The sequence below is a fragment of the Vombatus ursinus genome, unplaced genomic scaffold (genome assembly GCF_900497805.2).
Source record: "Vombatus ursinus unplaced genomic scaffold, bare-nosed wombat genome assembly UNPS02014813.1, whole genome shotgun sequence".
NCBI classification, from domain to species: Eukaryota; Metazoa; Chordata; class Mammalia; order Diprotodontia; family Vombatidae; genus Vombatus; species Vombatus ursinus.
The window spans coordinates 1,793,146-1,811,349 of record NW_020954591.1 but is presented as its reverse complement, the minus strand read 5'-3'; positions in this window follow the sequence as shown (position 1 = coordinate 1,811,349).

The following is an 18,204-nucleotide window of genomic DNA, read 5'->3' as shown; positions in this document are numbered from 1 at the left end:
AACAAAAAATTCAAAAATTAAGCCATCTTGGAGGTGTCTTATTTAAAAATCAGAGATGTCACTCTTTAGATGTAAACTTAAAACCGTTAGAGAGTATTCTGTGCAGACAATACACAAACAAAAACTAACTGCTTGGCATGTTGGTATTTATGCAGCTTTCACATCTCCTCCTCATCGTCTGGAATCCAACTTGGTCCAATTCAGCAAACATTTATTAAATGCCTGTTGCATGCAAGGCAGCAGACTACCCCTGAGCAGACTACCAGACTGCTACCTGAGCTAGCACCTCATGCTCCTGATGGTTTCTCCACAAAAACATACTTATCCTGTGTGCCATTCCACATCAGGGTCTTGCTCTGTGAAATAGCATAAAAAAACTAACTGTTGTGTTCAGTCGTTTCAGTCATGTCTGACTCTTCATGACCATGTTTGAGGTTTTCTTGGCAAATACTAGAGCTAAGTTATTGGTGATAGATATTGGATAGGATAAGATGGTGATAATTGAAAATAGTGCTATGGTTCTATTCCCATACATGACATTTACACATTAAAACCTGTCTAAATTCAAGGTTGTGGCTAGTAGAGGGGATTTTAGTTACCAAGCAAAAATGGTGAGAGAAATAGTTTAGTTCAGGGAAGATTCTCACATATAACACACTAACACAAACAGCCAATATCTTTATGTTTAAGGTCACATGAGGCTTGCTAAATCTTGATCTGGCCCAGAATGGCATATGTGTTTTCTTACCAAGGATCATAGACTTAGAGCTGGAGGAGACATTAGAGGTCATCAGTCTATCCAACCCTCTCATTCTACAGATGAAAAAACTGAGGCTGAGTGATGTTAAATAACTTGTCAAGGTCACATGGCCAGTAAGGGTTTGAGTCAGGATTTCAACTCAGGATCTCCTGACTTCAAACCTAGCACTCTATCCACTATGTCACCTACATGTCTACATTTTAGGATATGATCAGATTAGATATAAAGCCTGTGAATAGATTTTCATTTCCCATTGTTGAATAATTGTGATTTTCCTAGTGGCAAATGCTAGTTTCCAGGATCTGAAACTAGATTTTCCATAGTCAGATGTCTATTTGTCCAGTTTTCCCATCTTGAGTCATTTACTTAGAATATTTTGATTAAAGGAAGGATGAATGTATCACTTTCCAGATGACTGGATGAAAATAGTCCCAGAGCAAAAAAATTTCCCATCCTATTGGAATTGTTTTGTTGAGATTTCTAAATAAAAATGAAGCACCAATTGTGTTTCAAGTGTGGATCTTGTGTCTTGGTAATGTAACAGCAGCCCAGGGTGTTGGGTTTCTCTTTCAGCATTGCTTTTTACACAGTTCTTTCAAAAGTCAAGGAGGTCTCTATGCTCTATGCTCAGTCAGATAAGCTCCATTGGGTGTGGAGTAGGGTATAAAATTAGTCCGTAAGTCACACTGACCTTTTTCATAGTGAGGTCAGCCTGCAGTTTTTCCTACAGTAACCCTAAAGCAGACTATATTTTCCCATAAGAAAAATGGTATAATGGAGGAGAGGTTTTCATTTTCCTGCCAAAGAATTTAATATCAAATAAACCAAAGATATAACCAAAATATCACCAAATATACAACATAAATGAACCTCTATGATAATTTAAATTAGTAAAAGTATGTTATAAGTCTTATAAAATAGGCAGAAATGTGAACTTAATTAAAATATGCTCAGATTTAATTTAAGCTCCTGTATATGACTGATTATTTTTAATTTTAAAAGAACAATATTCATTTTGCAGTTTTCTAAAATGGCTAGAACAGTGATTCAAAAAGCCTTTGGGGGTTCATGAAAATGATTCAAGGGGTTCACACTAAAAATCTTTAATGGCATGTTAAGCAGTAAATAATTACCCAATTATGTTGCAAATGCATTTTTCTTCTGTGACTACAAGCATAAGCATGTTTGAAGCATCATAGTTGAGTTTCTAAAGCAATTTGAAACCACAATCAGGTGCTCACTGTATATATAGAGATTACATCAAACTCTGGACATTTCTAATTAAGCTCAATGTATTCTTGCAGTTTTTTAACCCACCATCAATTTGATCCCAAACTGCCGTAAGGGTTCAATACTTAATCACAAAGAGATTCTCACGGATGGTAAGATACATGTACATACTCTCACTTGTATTCCATACCAAAGTAAAGCCTTTATTTCTTTGTAATTGTACCTCATCAGCAACATAATTACATAATCAATTTTGAGTTATTGTAACATATATTAAAAATTAACATTACTAGAATACGGACAAACTTCAGCATACTGTTTTCCCACAGTAATTTAAAAGTGTGTTAAATGATGTCAAAATAATCAATTTTACAAAATTAAGACCCACTAACTCTCTATTGTATATCATTTTAAGCAGAGAGATGAGCAGCAAGTATATTACACTTCTAACAGAGAGATCTTAAGTGGCTTTCTGAAAACAATTATTACTCATCTATTTGAATTCAGAGAAGAGTTAATTGTCTTCTTCACTGATAAACCATCCACTTAACCTCCATGAACTTATAAGTGCTATGACATGGCTACAAAGATTAGCATATTTAGCAGACTTTTTTTTAAATTAGTAGACTCAACATAGCATTACGAAGGGCAAAAAACCTAAAAATTTGGAACCATACAGTTGAGAATAGCACTACCTGCTCTATGACATTATATAATATTCTATTTTAGTTATTTTGCTATAGATCTTGGGTTTCCTTTGCCCTAACAGTGGAAATGCTCTACTTAGGGAAAGTTTGGTAAAGGGCCCAAACTTTGAAGTCAAGGAACCTGGCTTCTAAGCTAAGCTCTGCCATTTGCTACCTATGTGATATTAAATAATTTAACTGCTCTGAGCCTCAGTTTTCTCATTCGTAAAATGATGGATTTGGACATTAGTAAGTTGTAGAATAGCCAAGAAGGCAGACAGAATTCTGAAGGGCCTCAATTTCATGCCTTATGGTCATCTTAGGAGGAGCTGATCTTATTTAGCCTGGAAAAAGAAGTTTCAGTGAAGATGTAAAAGCTGTCTTTGAGTATTTGAAAGATAGGGGTTCTAGAGGATATCACTAACCACTGAGCTATAGGCCTACTTTCTTATCTCTATAAGATATCCCCCATTTATTGAATGCTCACCTTCTTCTCTGCAGCCATCGGCTCAAATAAGAGACTTTTCCTAATCTTCCCAATTGTCGGAGCTCCCCTTCCGTATCATTTGTATATATTTTGTTTATACCTTGCACGTATTTATCTGTAAAAATGTTATATTTTCCCAGTAACACATTAGTTTCTTGAAGGCAGGGACTCTCTCACTTTTAGATGTGTATTCCTTACACAGTAGCTAGTACATAGTAGGTCCTTAATAAACGATTATAATAAATAAAGTGCTTAATAAATTCTAACCAATTGATTTATTGATTACCCAATCATGTATTCATTTGATTGAAATGCTCATGCTGGTCCAACACTACATATATTTTATGTAAATACTGCAGATAGAAAATTAGCTGGACCTCAAAATGAACAAAAGAAGGAAAGTAGTTGAATTGTATTTGGGAAACTATAGCCCTTTCAATGCAACAGGTTTCTCCCTGAAACCAAGATTGAGAAGTTTCTCTTCCTATGCAACTCATTTCCCTCTAGCTGTAATTTAGGGTTCTTTTATGCATTAAAGAAGGTTTCAAACTAGCTCTGATCTATCACGTATCTATTTGTATGTATGCACAGGATGAGAGAGTGGGCTGTGAGCTGACCTTAGAGTCGGAAAGACCTGGTTTCAAATCCTATCTTTGACATATACTGAAGCTGTGACCCTAGGTAAGTAATTTAACTTTCCAGAATACTAGGCGACTCTAAGACTGTAAGTCACAGAACAGCTGTCAATCTGAATTTGTCAAAGAAGTTTACTTCCCAGGAGTTTCCCACTCCAAAAAGATCACATCATCAGACAAATGTGTATAAGTGTATGCATGAATGTACACACTTATATTTATATGTATATATAGTATGATGTAGTAAAAAGAACACTGCACTTGGGATAGGATTTAGTTTTAAATACCAGAACCAACATTTAGTAGCTATCTGACTTTGGATACCTCACTAAGCCTATGTTTGTCTTTGTTGTGTTTATTTTACAATTGCATCTTACTTCTCTTCTATTGATTGATGTCAAGAAATTGAAATGAAGGTGCTATGATGTTCTGCCAGAAAATAATTTTCTTCCTATTTTGGGAAGGCAAAAAATTATCTAAAATATAAAAGAGCCACTGAATGATTGTTGTTTGCTCTAAGTTGACAGCTTGATTTGAGAACTTGGTCATATATAGTGCCTGCAGGTTTCAAAGGGCATCTGGGAGTGCCTGTAGGGTTCAAAGGGCATCTGGAAGATTGAACATGATCAATCTAGACAGCTCTGCAAGAATAGAAGGAAGATATTCTGTCTTCTCACAGAATCACAAGCGGTGAAATTCCATTTCTTTCTTAGTAAATCAATATTTAAGGGCTTTTCTACCATCCCCCTTTCTAAAGCTGTGTGGAAAGATAACAAATCCTTTTCTAAAGGGAGCTTAGTAGATCCTGGGATGAGCTTTTACAAATATCCTGCAAAGAACTGTTGGGATAAGATAAGTAAAAAGCAAAATAAAGCCCATGTTGTTGTTGTTGTTGTTCCATTTTTCAGTCATTTTTCAGAAATAGTCATGTCTGACTATTCAGGACCCCACCATTTGGAGTTTTCTTGGCAAAGATACTGGAGTGGTTTGTCACTGCCTTCTCCAGCTCATTTTACCAATGAGGAAACTGAGGCAAATAGGGTTAAGTGACTTGTCCAGGGTCACACAGATAGTAAGTGTCTGAGGCCAGATTTGAATTCAGGAAGATGAATCTTCCTGACTTTCCTAGTCATTCAATTAAGGATTTGGATTTGGACCTCAGAAGGAGTCGATTAACTTTTCCTTAGAAATGCTTAGCTTGCTTCAGGCTGCTTTGCTTCTAAGGTCACTCCTAAGGTCCTGTATTAAAACCTTTGGTATGTGTGCCAATTTTCTTCAAAAATGTTATCACTCTAGATGTAGCTCTTTGCAACAATGCAGTGATCTAAGACAATTCCAAAAGACTCATGATGGAAAATGCTATCAATATCCGGAGAAAGAAATATGGAGTCCGAATGCATATCCAAGAATACTATTTTCTCTTTTTTTCTTTATCTTTGTTTTTCCCTTTTGTTCTGGTTCTTCTTTTAGAACATGACTAATGTGGAGATATGTTTAATATGATTGTACATGTATAGACGATATCAGATTGTTTGCCATCTTGGGGAGGAAGGAGGACAAGGAAAGAGAAAAAATTTAGAACTCAAAATCTTATAAAAGTGAATGTTGGAAACTAAAAAAAAAAATTACAATGGTATCACTCTTAGACCCTTATGAAGGCAGTGAGGTGTTACAATAGATACAGCACTGGGCCTGGAGTCGGAAAGATCTGAATCTAAGTCCATCAGACACTAGCTGTGTGACCTTAGGCAAGTCACTTAACATCTATCTGCCTCAGTGTTCTGAACTATAAAAATAGGATACTAATAGAACCTATCTCCTAGAGTTGTTGTGAGGATGAAATGGGATAATATTTGTAAAGCCCTGGGCAGAGTGGTTGGCACATGGTAGTTGCTTAATAAATACTTCTTTCTTTCTTTTCTTATCAGAAGGTGTGTTACCTCTCCCATTTATGTAGAAAGGAATGTTTTGTCACCTTTATAGGAAATTTAATCCAAATAAATAATGGATTTTTAGTAGGACCCCAGAACCTTATTTATTCCTTATTATTAAATCAGATTATTCATTTTCTTACATCAAACTACATGAAAAGTAACTAGCACTCTTGAGACACTCAATAGAATGAGAGAGGCAAGGCCCAAGAGCAAACAAGTTGATGCCAACCAGCATTCATGTCTTCTCTCATTCACCCAAGAATCTCATTCGGACACCTTAAGATAGTTGAAGGTAGGAATTGTTTCATAGAAGAATAAAGGAAAGAGGGTTAAAATCAACTCCCCATGTAGAAACATCCCTCACTGACATAGTTTGCTTAATTCATCTTTCAGAGAAAAATGAACTCCTTATCAATCAACAACATCACACCCTAATTTCTGAAAAGGTCATGTATAGGAGTTCTATCAAGTGATACTTTTGTAATCTGCGGCTATTTACCTTTAGACAACACTGTGTCACTGAAATGGAGAATGGCACAGTGGGGAAGGTTGCGGATTTGGAGCTGGGAGATCTGGATTTACTTTCTGGCCAAATCTGCCATTGATTTCCTGTGTTATCTCAAACACCTGAGTCTGATTCATCACAAGCCTTGCACTATCTGTCTCATAAGGCTATTTAAAAGAAAGCATTTATAAACGTTAAAAAACTATAAAAGCATATACTATTATTGTTACATATATTACATAGGGAAGTGAAGTGGGCAGAGTAGTGAATGAGTCATCAATCAACTAGGCTACTAGTTTTAGCTCTGTCCCTAATTCACGAGAAAATGAACAAGAGAATGTCAACTGTTATTCATGTCTTATCTAGCTCCCTCCAAAAGGAAGACCACGGACTTTACTCTTCCCAACTACAAAACGAGGTCATTGGATTCGATCCAGTTCAACTCTGGGATTTAATGATATTCTGTCATCTATCAAATGGGGAAAATAACCCACTCTCCTACTTCTATTATTTGAGAATCAACTGAGTATGATGTATTTTAAATCAATTTGAAAAATATATAGAAAGCCACATATATAGAACATTCCCCAAGACAGTTTTACAAATGCTTTAATACCTGGTTGGTTCAGCGATTTCATCAGTGTGGGTATGGACTGAACCCTTGCCCATTTTTTCATCCTGTGCAACTCTTGTCCATGTCTTCCCCTAAATCCTGCACAGTGAATTCAGTCAATGCTCTTGGGCCCTTCTTCTAAGTCTCTTAATATTTTGCAGGTACAAGGGTTATCAGTTATCTTTCAGTTACATGACTTCCCACCTTCTTTTCTGGTCATATATGTGTTTGATAATATTCTTTATATCACTTCCTCCTTTCACCCCAACTCAATTGATCATTTTTTTTCCTTTCCTTCCTTCCCTTCCCCTCCCCTTTCCTCCTCTCCTTTCCCATCCTCTCTTCTCCTCTTCTTTTTCTTTTTTTAAAGATTGGGTATCCCTATCTCCTTCTGGCTGTTCATTCTTATTGGCACAGGAACTTTGACCTACTCTATTTCTGGCAGGTTAGTTAGATACATTGTGAACAACCCAGTTCCGCACATGCACGCGCGTACATGCGCACGCACACATCCACACACACACACAATGTAGGATTCTTTGGCATGTCTATCCTTTTTGAAAAAGTAATGGTGAGAATATTTGCACTTGGAGTGTGATAAATTCTTAAGGCATTTAATGGATAATTAGTAAAAATACCTCATGTTCATTATAAGCATCTCCAATTGACCATCTTCAAAATGGATATTGTGAATCTAAATCTACTACTACATGGACAGAAGTGGTGGAATTTTCTGAATGTTTTATTCCATCTTCTTGTTTTACTCTCTCTCTCTCTCTCTCTCTCTCTCTCTCTCTCTCTCTCTCACTTATTGATCCATCACCCGTCTGTGTGTACGGATAGAATAAGATGTGAATGGTGTTCTATAAAGGGAAGGAGAAGAATGAAGGGGGTTTTATATGGGGGGAGGTAGTTCTGGGGAACTAGGAAGAGAAGGCTATTCCTAAGTTTGAAAAGAGCTTATATAATACATCAAATTCTACCTTTCATTAGGTGAGATCAGTATAACTGTAGGAGAGAATTAGACATAAGGCAGTCCCCATTTGTGAAAAATGTATGTTCCAAAAGTTTACAATTAAGTTGTTTTTAACTAAGTTTGCATTTCCCCATAGAAATATTTATAAATAGTGACTTGTTTTCAGGCCAGGCCACAAAATGTCTACTTAAGTCATAATAGACTGTGCCAGAGGCACAGCATAGTAAATAAAAAGCTGGATTTGGAGTCAGGAATACCTAAGTCCAAATTCCCCCTCTGAAAGAGGGGGATTCTGGAAAAGTTTATTTAACCTCTCAGTATCCTAAGCAACTCACCAAAAACTATCAGCAGATAAGCTGTTTACAAAGTTGCACATTGAAATCTTTTCTAAATTGGTAGAGCAAGTTTCTCACCAGGAGCTCCTTACTAGCAATGAAACCATGAGTCTATTGGTAGTGGTAGTGAATGGGTTGTGTTGTTTTTTTTTAAATATTTTACAATAACATCTTATTGCTAGTAACAGCATTGTAGAACTAAGAGTGCTACAGACAACCACTATGTATTACAAGAGGCCCATCTAACTCCCCATTCCAGGAGCAACAGCCCAGACTCCCACACTGTCTACTTTCCTGACCTGCCTGCCAATGGGAACATGGGAAACCTAGATACAAGCACTGGCCATGGCTCCATAACCTAGAATAGGTGCTTAGTAGGGCAGGGGTTCAGACAGAGAGGGCTAAGAAAGAGGTCTCTGGAGCAAGGATAAGAATGAAAGAGTGATTGGGGCAGTTAGGTGACACAGTGGATAGAGCACCGGCCCTGGAGTCAGGAGGACCTGAGTTCAAACCTGACCTCAGACACATAACACTCACTAGCTGTGTGACTCTGGGCAGAGTCACTTAGCCCCAATTGCCTCATAAAAAAAAAAAAAGAATGAAGGCATGATTGAGATTGAGGGTCTAATATGGGGACTCCAAGCAAGTGGGAAGCAAAGAGTTGCAGGGGACTAAACTAAACAAATTACAGTTCTATTACATTATGGAGCATGGCAAAAAAAAAAAATCAAAATACAATTATTTTCTGAGATTATATGGTATATAATAGACGACAGGTCAAAATCACTCCTGATTTCATGTAATCTCCTAAAGGAAGCTCTGATTTTATATTGTTCGGGGGAAGTTTTCTTCAATATCCTTCACTGAAAAGTTTAAAACAATAGTTTTAAACTAAACAAAAATTTAAAACTGTTTTCTTGGGAGTTTCTGAAGGAGCTAGATTTGTAGGATAGTGAAAGAGCCTCCGGGCATAGGGGGGACAAGAACTGTTTTCCTAGTTAATCTTGTGTCTCTCCTGCCACCATCTTGCCCTACCCTCATGAAATGCCAGCACTAGCTCATGTAAGTAGAATACCACCCCAGCACTGCGTGTTTTTAGCCTGTTTTCTCTTGGGCCTTCTGACTTCTTTCCATAGACAATGTTTGAAATGATTCTAAGTGATTACAAAACCCAGTTGGGCAATAAATGGATGAAAGGGCAGGAGCCAAGTGGTTTGTGGGATAGACAAGAAATAAAAATTGGCTAAACTTATTTTCCGGAGAAACAGAATCCCACTTAAAGAAGAAAAAGCTCTCCACAAATGTTTCTGACCACAGATTGTATATAAAAGGTCTCTGGATTCCAACTCTATTTCATTAGTAAGCATGCTATTTATTGAAAAGAAATTATTTTTTAACCATATGTATTGATTCAAACACTCCTAGTATACAAACAATACCAATGACAATAAGCTTTATAAATGCTATATTTATAAATGCTATAAATGCTATAAATGTTTAACTCTTTCAGTTACTGTGAATTAATAACTTACTGAGAAGTAAGAAATTTAGTGACCCGAAATTCAATTCAATTCAAAAATCACTTGTAAAAAGTTTTTTACATTCAGGGCCCTATCCTAAGAAATGGAGCAGATTTTTTCAAAATGAAAAAACGAGACCTGGTTCCTCAGTTCATGGAGTTGATAAAGGGTTATGGCCCAAACTCAAATAACTGTAATGAAGAATGGGAGAATATAAGTATACAGGAATAGTTAAAAGTGATAATTAGGTCTGAGGAAGAAATGATGATGTCCAACTAGAACTGAACATTATTGGAGTTGCTCCATGCAGTTTCTTTTCTAGCACAGATAATTTAGTCCAAGAATGGTTTACATACAATATAGAAGAATATGGTCCCAGGTAACTCACTATTAATAAGGCAAGAGGAGCTTAAAGAAAGTTGGGTCTGGCTGTCAAGATGTTGTTTTTGTACAAGCCTAAGACTTCAAAGGAGTAGGGACCTCCTTCTTCCAATTCAAATAATCTCACTATTCTATAACTTAAAGTCTTGCAGAACAAATTGGATTCAGTCAAAGGGCCACACTGGAGGACCTAGAGGGCCACATGTGGCCTCCAGGCCACAGGTTCCTCATCCCTGCCTCAGTTCCCTTGGGGCAACTGAGAGGTTCTGTGACTTTCCTAAGAATCACATTGCCACTAAGCAGATGTGGGGAGGAGACAGCTTGGAACTGCTCCGGAAAAGTGATTTTTAGGTTTTCAGTGTGAGCATTTTTACACCTCAGAAATCTACAAACCAGGGCTTAACTGATTGTTTTGTTGATTTGAATCTTTTCCTGAATGAAAAGGAAGTAGATACTCTGGGGAGAAAGAAGCTGCTTACACTCCAAGGACATCCCTAGATGGACATCCACAGATGTTGAGAGATGAGAGATCACTGATTAATTAATAGTCAGAAAAAGAGATGAAGTGGTGAACCCCTTCCGAGGGGGAGGTTTCAGACTGATGACGAGAAAAGAGAGATCGGTTCTCTTTCCACAGCATGCATCCAGACGTAACAAAGAACCTTTCGAGACGTCTCAAGCCAGATTAGGGATACCTATGTGTGGTGATACGTGAAAGCATAAATGATACTGCTAGAAGGAATTTGGAGAATCATTGTCATAGACTACTAAGTACTGGGCAAAAAACAGACAAACAAACAAAAGACTGAGGACCATGGAGAGCTAGGTAGTATATTCATTACTGGGGCTCATCTATGACAAAGATATAGAAGAGAAAAGCAGGTCGGGAAACTGAGTTTGTTAAGGAGATTATATTTGAATTTCTGGACCGTGAGTTAAAATATTAGAATGACAGACTCCAGGACAGGAATGGGGTTCAACTAACAAAGATGGTAAGAATGTATTTCCCTAGTATTTTGCAAATATAATTTTTAAAAGTTGCTTTAAACTGAAGAGGGTGGTAGAGGTAAAAAGAAAAAAAAAACCCTAGCCATAAAGAGTAGTTAAAATGTAACAAAAAATACATTTGAGACCCTTGGAAATCCACAGAAATCAAAATACAAGAAAAAAATCAGTAGTAAAACTCATGATGGCAAATTTCCATATAAAAATATACAAAGTATAGACAACACGCATTATAAATGCAAGGAGGCAAATTTGATCTCTTAAATATCACTGACTAGATAGCATGAGACCCTTCGTTGGAATCGGGCTCTGAATGGGTAGAATCATTCAAACAAAATAGGAAAAACTAAGGGGAATGGCAGAACACTGTATATGAAGATGTAATATGTAATTAAGACGTAATATGAAGGTGCATGGTAGAAAGCATTTGGGTAAAAAACAATAGAAAGAAAAATAGAAGTTATTTCTTTCATCAGAGTATACTGCAGTCTTGTTTCACAATCTTTGTTAGCAGCTAGGTGATGCAGTGGACAGAGTGCTGGACTTGGAGTCAGGAAAATCTCAGTTCAAATGCAGTCTCAGGCACTTACTAACTGTGTGACTCTGGGAAAGTCACTTAACCTCTATTTGACTCAGTTCTTCATCTATAAAATGGGGAATGCAATGGAGAAGGAAATATCAAATCACTTCAGTATCATTGCCAAAAAAAATCCCATGAACAAATTCATGAAGTCACAAAGAATCAGGCACAACTAAGCAATGTCACAATCTTCTTCTTGAATTTTGTGATAGGAGCCAGAAAATTGAGACACATTTTGCTGTGTTTCTAAGATCTTAGGAGAACAGATTTCAAAGGGGTCATTCAGATAATGAATAGGTAAGATGTATTAGATGAAAATTATATAGGGAAAGTCAACCCAGAAAGGATGGAAATCGGTCAAGAGTGAAATGCTGAAGACACAGAGACAATTCTGATGAGGAGGAAAAAGATTATGAAAGTTATATAGAGAAGATGAAAGAAAAATCAAGTAATAAAAAAGCCACTGCACAATTCTATAAGAATTGTGTTATAAATGCTAAAGCTCAGAATGCTTTGAAGCTGGTGAAGATAAAGAACAGAACAGAGGAAGGGTTGATAGGATTTGGGGATAAGGGATTGGACATGTAATTTCATTAGCATACTGGGTACTCCTGCATGAGGAAATTCCCTCCACCAATTAAGCTCAGCATCTTTGTTCCAACTTATCATCTTCAAGATGGGTGAGGGGAAAGGAAGGGAATAAACTTGTATATAATACCTACTATGTACCAGACACTGTGCTAAGTGCTTTTTTGGCCACTGGAGGGTTAAGTGATTTGCCCAAGCTAACACAGCCAGTATGTGTCAGAAGTAAGATTTGAATTCATGTCTTCCCTGTTCAGGGGAAAACTCAGAGGAAAGCTGCTCTAAGAAGCTTTATATCTCCTCTGCCATACTGTTTTACACTCAAAGAAGGAAAAAAACTGGGACAGGAAAGGGATGACTTTGTTTGCCACTCTCTGGCCCATGTCCCAGTGTATCAGACTCAGAAGATAGGGGTGGGAGGGTGCTTCAATATTTAACTTTTAACATGTGGGTGAGAGCACTGAGCAAATATTCTTTGATAATCATAAGATATGGGTGTGTGGGACCATTTTTCATCTTTTAAGCAATCAAATTTTTACTTCCATGTGAAAAAGACCTTCTTGTTGGTAAAAATTCATTTTTTTTTATTGCTGTATTGTCCATTTGTTTCAGTCAGGTCTGACTCTTCATGACTCTATTTGGGGTTTTCTTTGCAAAGGTACTGGAGTGGTTTGCCATTTCCTTCTCCTGCTCATTTTACAGATGGGGAAACTGAGGTAAACAGGGTTAAATGACTTGCCCAGGGCTGTGCAATCTGGTTGTGAGGCCAGATTTGAATTCAGGAAGATGACTCTTCTTGACTCCAGGCCTAACATACTATCCACTGGGCTACCTAGCTGCCCCATTATTGCTGTATATGAATTTTTTTTCTTCAAATTATAATGATAGATTCTGAACTATGTATGATTCTGGGCCCTTTGAGGCTGCAGTAATGACTCATCAAAGAAAACCTGGGGATAGAGATGGAGCTAGTGACTTGAACTTATTACCATCTAGCTTGGGACCAGTTAGTGAGTGTCCTTAGCCCAAAATGAACCAAACGAGCCAAAAGCTTGAGGCACTTCTCAACCTGGAAGCAAGAATTAAAATTGGATAGTACAACAAAGCTGCTTAGCTTTGAAACAGAAAGATAAAATAGTTAGTTCTTGGGGATATGAAGGAGCCAATTGGTCCAGTGATGATGGTGCCAGACTTTGGGAGCCATTAGACTACAGAATAACTAGGCTTAGCTGTGAGCCAGAGCAATGAGTTGAGCATTCTCTAAAAAGATAGAATCTAACTTATCAGCTGGCTTATTGATTTGCTTTAGGCAAACTAACCACTACAGAGAGAAATGAATCAGGGGTGAAATAGAACTTCCATGGGCCCAAACCATGGACTCTTCCAGCCAAGGAGAAGGAAGCAACTGTAGGACCAGTGTTAGATGGCCTGATACCCAGGAGAGGAATCTCTGGAACAGATAGGGAAGTCCCCTTCTCATCCAATGATACAAGAGGGAGAGAATTTCCAAAGGCAGGGCTATGGAAAACTCCAGTTCCCAGACTCCCTTTTCTTCTGCTTGGAAATCCAGGGCTCTTCACATGTTCCCATTGGAATCACCGCCACCAACCTTTTTCTGTCCTACCGATCTGTATTTCAAATTTTCCTTCAAAAAAGGATGCAAGTTCTCTCCAGGAGGAGTAAAGGAAGTAGTTGCAAGTTCTGTGTAGAAAAGTCTGCAGTCAAAGGGCAGAATCTTTGGGAGCCCAATAGGAAATTACTTTCATCAACCACAAGTCCCCAGGTGCAGAGATAAAACCACATAGCAAGCTCTATAAGGGGTTGAGAATCCCAGCAGCAAAGTGAATCCTGCTATATCAAATCTTAAGCACATTGTACATGATTGTTGACTGACTGACTGACCTCTAGGCCTTGTCAACCAGAATCTCCCTCAGGCAAACTGACTGAAAACTTTCTCTAGCATCCAGTTCAGAAAGATTTGAGTAGGACTGACCCTGAGAATAAGGACTAAAAGATAAATGAATGAAAGGGAAAAATTAAGGCAGATGAGAACTGGTTCCACATACATTTCATTGAAGACAGGGCTATGTACTCCTTCCTATAAGTTTATAAGATTATAACTTTCCCCTTATATTTATTATTTCAAATTCCTATCTCTCTATGATTACTAACAGTTAAAAAAAAAAAAAGCTTTAATAGCCTAAGACAGAGTTGTATATTAATTCCAGAGACAATAAAGTTGAGGAGAAGTTGAAAACCTGCGTCTTTTTCTGAAGGAAAATTTGAAATATAGATAAGCAGGGCAGAAGAAAGATGGTCTCAGTGATGCCAATTAAAGCCTGTGATGAGCTCCAGGTTTCCAGGTAGAAGAAAGAGGAGCCTGGGAACTGCCCTAGGTCAGAGAAAATGTCCCCAAGGCTTAAACATCAACTTGAAGGCCTGGCAAGGTACCATGGCCTCCTGAATAACAAGAAAGATATTGCTGACTTAAATCCCCAAATGACCCCTAAGTGTATTTCATTTCCCTGTTGTTTTTTTTTAAATAGAGCACCAGTGTAACTGTATCAGTGTCCAAGCATGAAAAATGAGAAAAATTCCTTTTTGAAAAAAAAAGCAAAGAGTGAATTGACTGTACTATTCTTGTTTGTTTTTTTAAATAGGTTCACTCACTAGAAATTATCTTTGTATTCCATGAGTGTATAAACCAATCTTTTTTTCTTCACCATCATTACTAAGGCCCTTTTTTTCATTTCCTATATGATGATTGATAGTGTTAACATTGATAAAGGATAAACTCTTCCCCTTCACTGTGTAGGGCTCTCAAAATTTTCAGAAATCTCTTGAGTATTATTTTAATTTCATAATTCAATTACTATGGTTTATTTCATTTCACACATTTTCATTACACCTAGAGAGACTGTAAATTTCATGGAAGGATGGAGAGCACAACACATCCATCAGTTATTCACAACAGAATCAACTGTGTTTTTCCATCCTGTGTGTGTTCAACTCTGGCATTGTTAGGACTATTTTTTAAAATTAAATTTTATTTTTTTAAATCAGTAAATATCTACCCTCTCTCACTTCTCCCAAATTGGGCATGAAAGAAAAACAAAACCCATGCTACAAAAACATATTTAAGCAAAACAAATTTCCACAATGGTCATGTCTAAAAGAAATATGTATGTGTATGTGTGTGTATACTTTTAAGTACATACGTCTCTTTTTGCACTCTGAATCTTTGACCTCTCTATGAGGGCATGGGTAGCAGGTTTCATTGTTAATTTTCTAGAATCATTGTTGGTCATTCTGTTGGTCAGAATTCCTAAGTCTTTCAGTTCTGTCTTTACAGTGTTGTTGTCATTGTATAAATTATTTTCCTGATTCTGTTCACTTCACTTTGTGTCAGTTTCTCTTCCCAGGTTTTTCTGAGATCATCTCCTTCATCATTTCTTACAGCACAATAGTATTCCATCATATTTATACACCTTTTCCAACCATCCCCCAAATTATGGGTACGCCTTCAGTTTACAATTCCTTGCCCCCTTAAAAAGAGTTACATTTTTGCACATCTTTAGAGTTTGTTTTGCTTAGCAATAATCCCATCATCAATGTAGCCTTCCTCTTATCTTTTCCTTGTTTGATCTATTTTCCCATACTGAACTTTCCAGTGGTCATAAAATTTATGATTAGGTTGTTAATAGTATATTGATGGCTGTTTCTACATCACTGACCCTCTTCCACTCACGTTCCTTTCTCCCAGAAGCCTCAAAAACAGACAATAGAAATGTTTGTAGAGGTTCCATTATTCATTTTCTATAGCTTAAACCAGACTAGTGTAGACATATCTCACCTTCTGCTTTCACGTGGTATAATTCAAAGAGGAAGGGAGAATGGCTTTTTATCAACCCCAAGTTCATTTCCCCTCTAAGGGAAGTTAAAGTCCTTAGGGTTGAACCCTAACACTTAAGCCTACATAGGTCCCTAAGGTGATAGTGGGACTCAGTGGAATGGAAGGGGCAGCCTCTCTAGCAACTTTTAAAAAAAATTTTATAACTTTTATTTTTTTGGCTAGGCAATGGGGTTACGTGACTTGTCCAGGGTCACACAGCTACTAAGTATCAAGAGTCTGAGGTCGGATTTGAACTCAGGTCCTCCTGACTTCAGGACCAGTGCTCTATCCAATGTGCCACCTATCTACCCCCTCTCTTGCAACTTAACAGATCATCCATCGGTCTAGAAGTGAAAGGCATCTCTGTGGTCAACTTATCCAACTGTCTTATTTTGCACATGAGGAAACTGAGACCCGTTTAATTATAATATTTAATTATAATTAAAATAATAATTATAATTATCTTGGGACATATTCTCCTAAATTGGGCACACATGCATACACATACACGCAGACAGGCATGTCCATACACTAAATAATTATAAATGGAGTATGAGATATGGTGCCAAGTACTGGTATGCTTACTACTAAGCTGGTATCTGAAGGAGTTAAAAAAAGGTTGGTTGAAGATCATTACCAATAGAGGTTGGTTAGATTTTCTTTGACTACATTGTTGTTTTAACAAAAAGAAATGCTTGCTTGAGTTAATCTTATGCTTCTCCTTAAAACTCCCTACAAAACCATGATCGCAGGGTGAGGGAATAAAAGATTAATTGGGGTGGGAAAGAAGTGGTTAAATCATATTCAGAGTTTGAAAACTACCTCTCAGTGTTTAAAAAGGGCATTTAAAAATCATAATCACTAATCAGTCGAACAGAATTTTCCTGGAATGACCAGAATAAATGTTTGCTGAAACAAAACCAGAATTGGAAAGTGAAAACATACATGCCTAAGGCTGGAGAAAAGCTAATTTTTGTTAAACAAATTAAAGCAGTTGGATAAGAACAATTCATCAGAGAAAAACATTCCTGAACAACCTAGCTAACACTGCCAAGGTCAGCAGAACCTCAGATGAGCTTTTTCTTTTTCTTTTTCTTTCCCTCTGTGCCAGTGATTGTGAGGAAAATTCTTTCCTGCAAGATAGCTAATTCAGCCTTATAACCAGCCTGTTACTCAATGCCTCAATATAGCGAAGGGGACTAATTGAATTTCTTTTATGACTTTTATGTACCTCCTTCAGCAAGGACTGACTGTAAACATTTGAGTACATTTTCAATGCCATTTTGCAAGATTCTTCCAAAACATTTCAACCACCTACAGTCACTAAGTTTAATTTGCTCCTCTATTTTCTTCTTTTTTCTGCATTCTTGAGAAATGTTATTTAAATCAAATGACTCATGAGTTGCTGTACCCTATACCTGAGTGATTTTTAAGTATGGTCATTCAAAAAGCCACAAAACCTGCCTTTCATTCAAATGAAGGAGCCAAAGTCACGTGATTTTGAGGAATAGAAAAAAGTAGTGAGGATATTATCATTATTTTGAAAAATATACCATCGGATCATCTTTACATGTATAAACCCACTGGATCTTAAAGGTGTAGCTGCCATCCTCTTCAACCAGAAAATTAACCCCTTAACTAACCATTCACTATGGGCTTAAGTTCTTTCCTGGGTACTAAAATTGTCTTAACTCTTTTAGACCACTTAGCGTATCTTTGGGTAGCAATTTCCTACTCTGGTGAGACAGTATACTGTCTTTAATACCCAAAGAGCTGCTGTTACTTGTTTAGTAGTTGAGATATAAGGGTATAGCTCCACCTTGCTCTGACTCCCATGCCCAAGATCACATATTTGCAGCTAGGGTTAGGAAAAAAAGCCTGTGACTGTGAAGTGAAGCCTAACTGGCCCTATCTGATAAATGAACCTTTGCCCTAAGATTAAGTCATTTCCTTTCTGAGAAAGGATGTAGCTTCCAAAATGTTACCAACTATTTCCAAGGTTAAGTAACTTGGTTTATCTTTTTCTTTGAGCAAGACATTTAATGCCTCGGTTATGCTTCACCATATATCTATCTACATT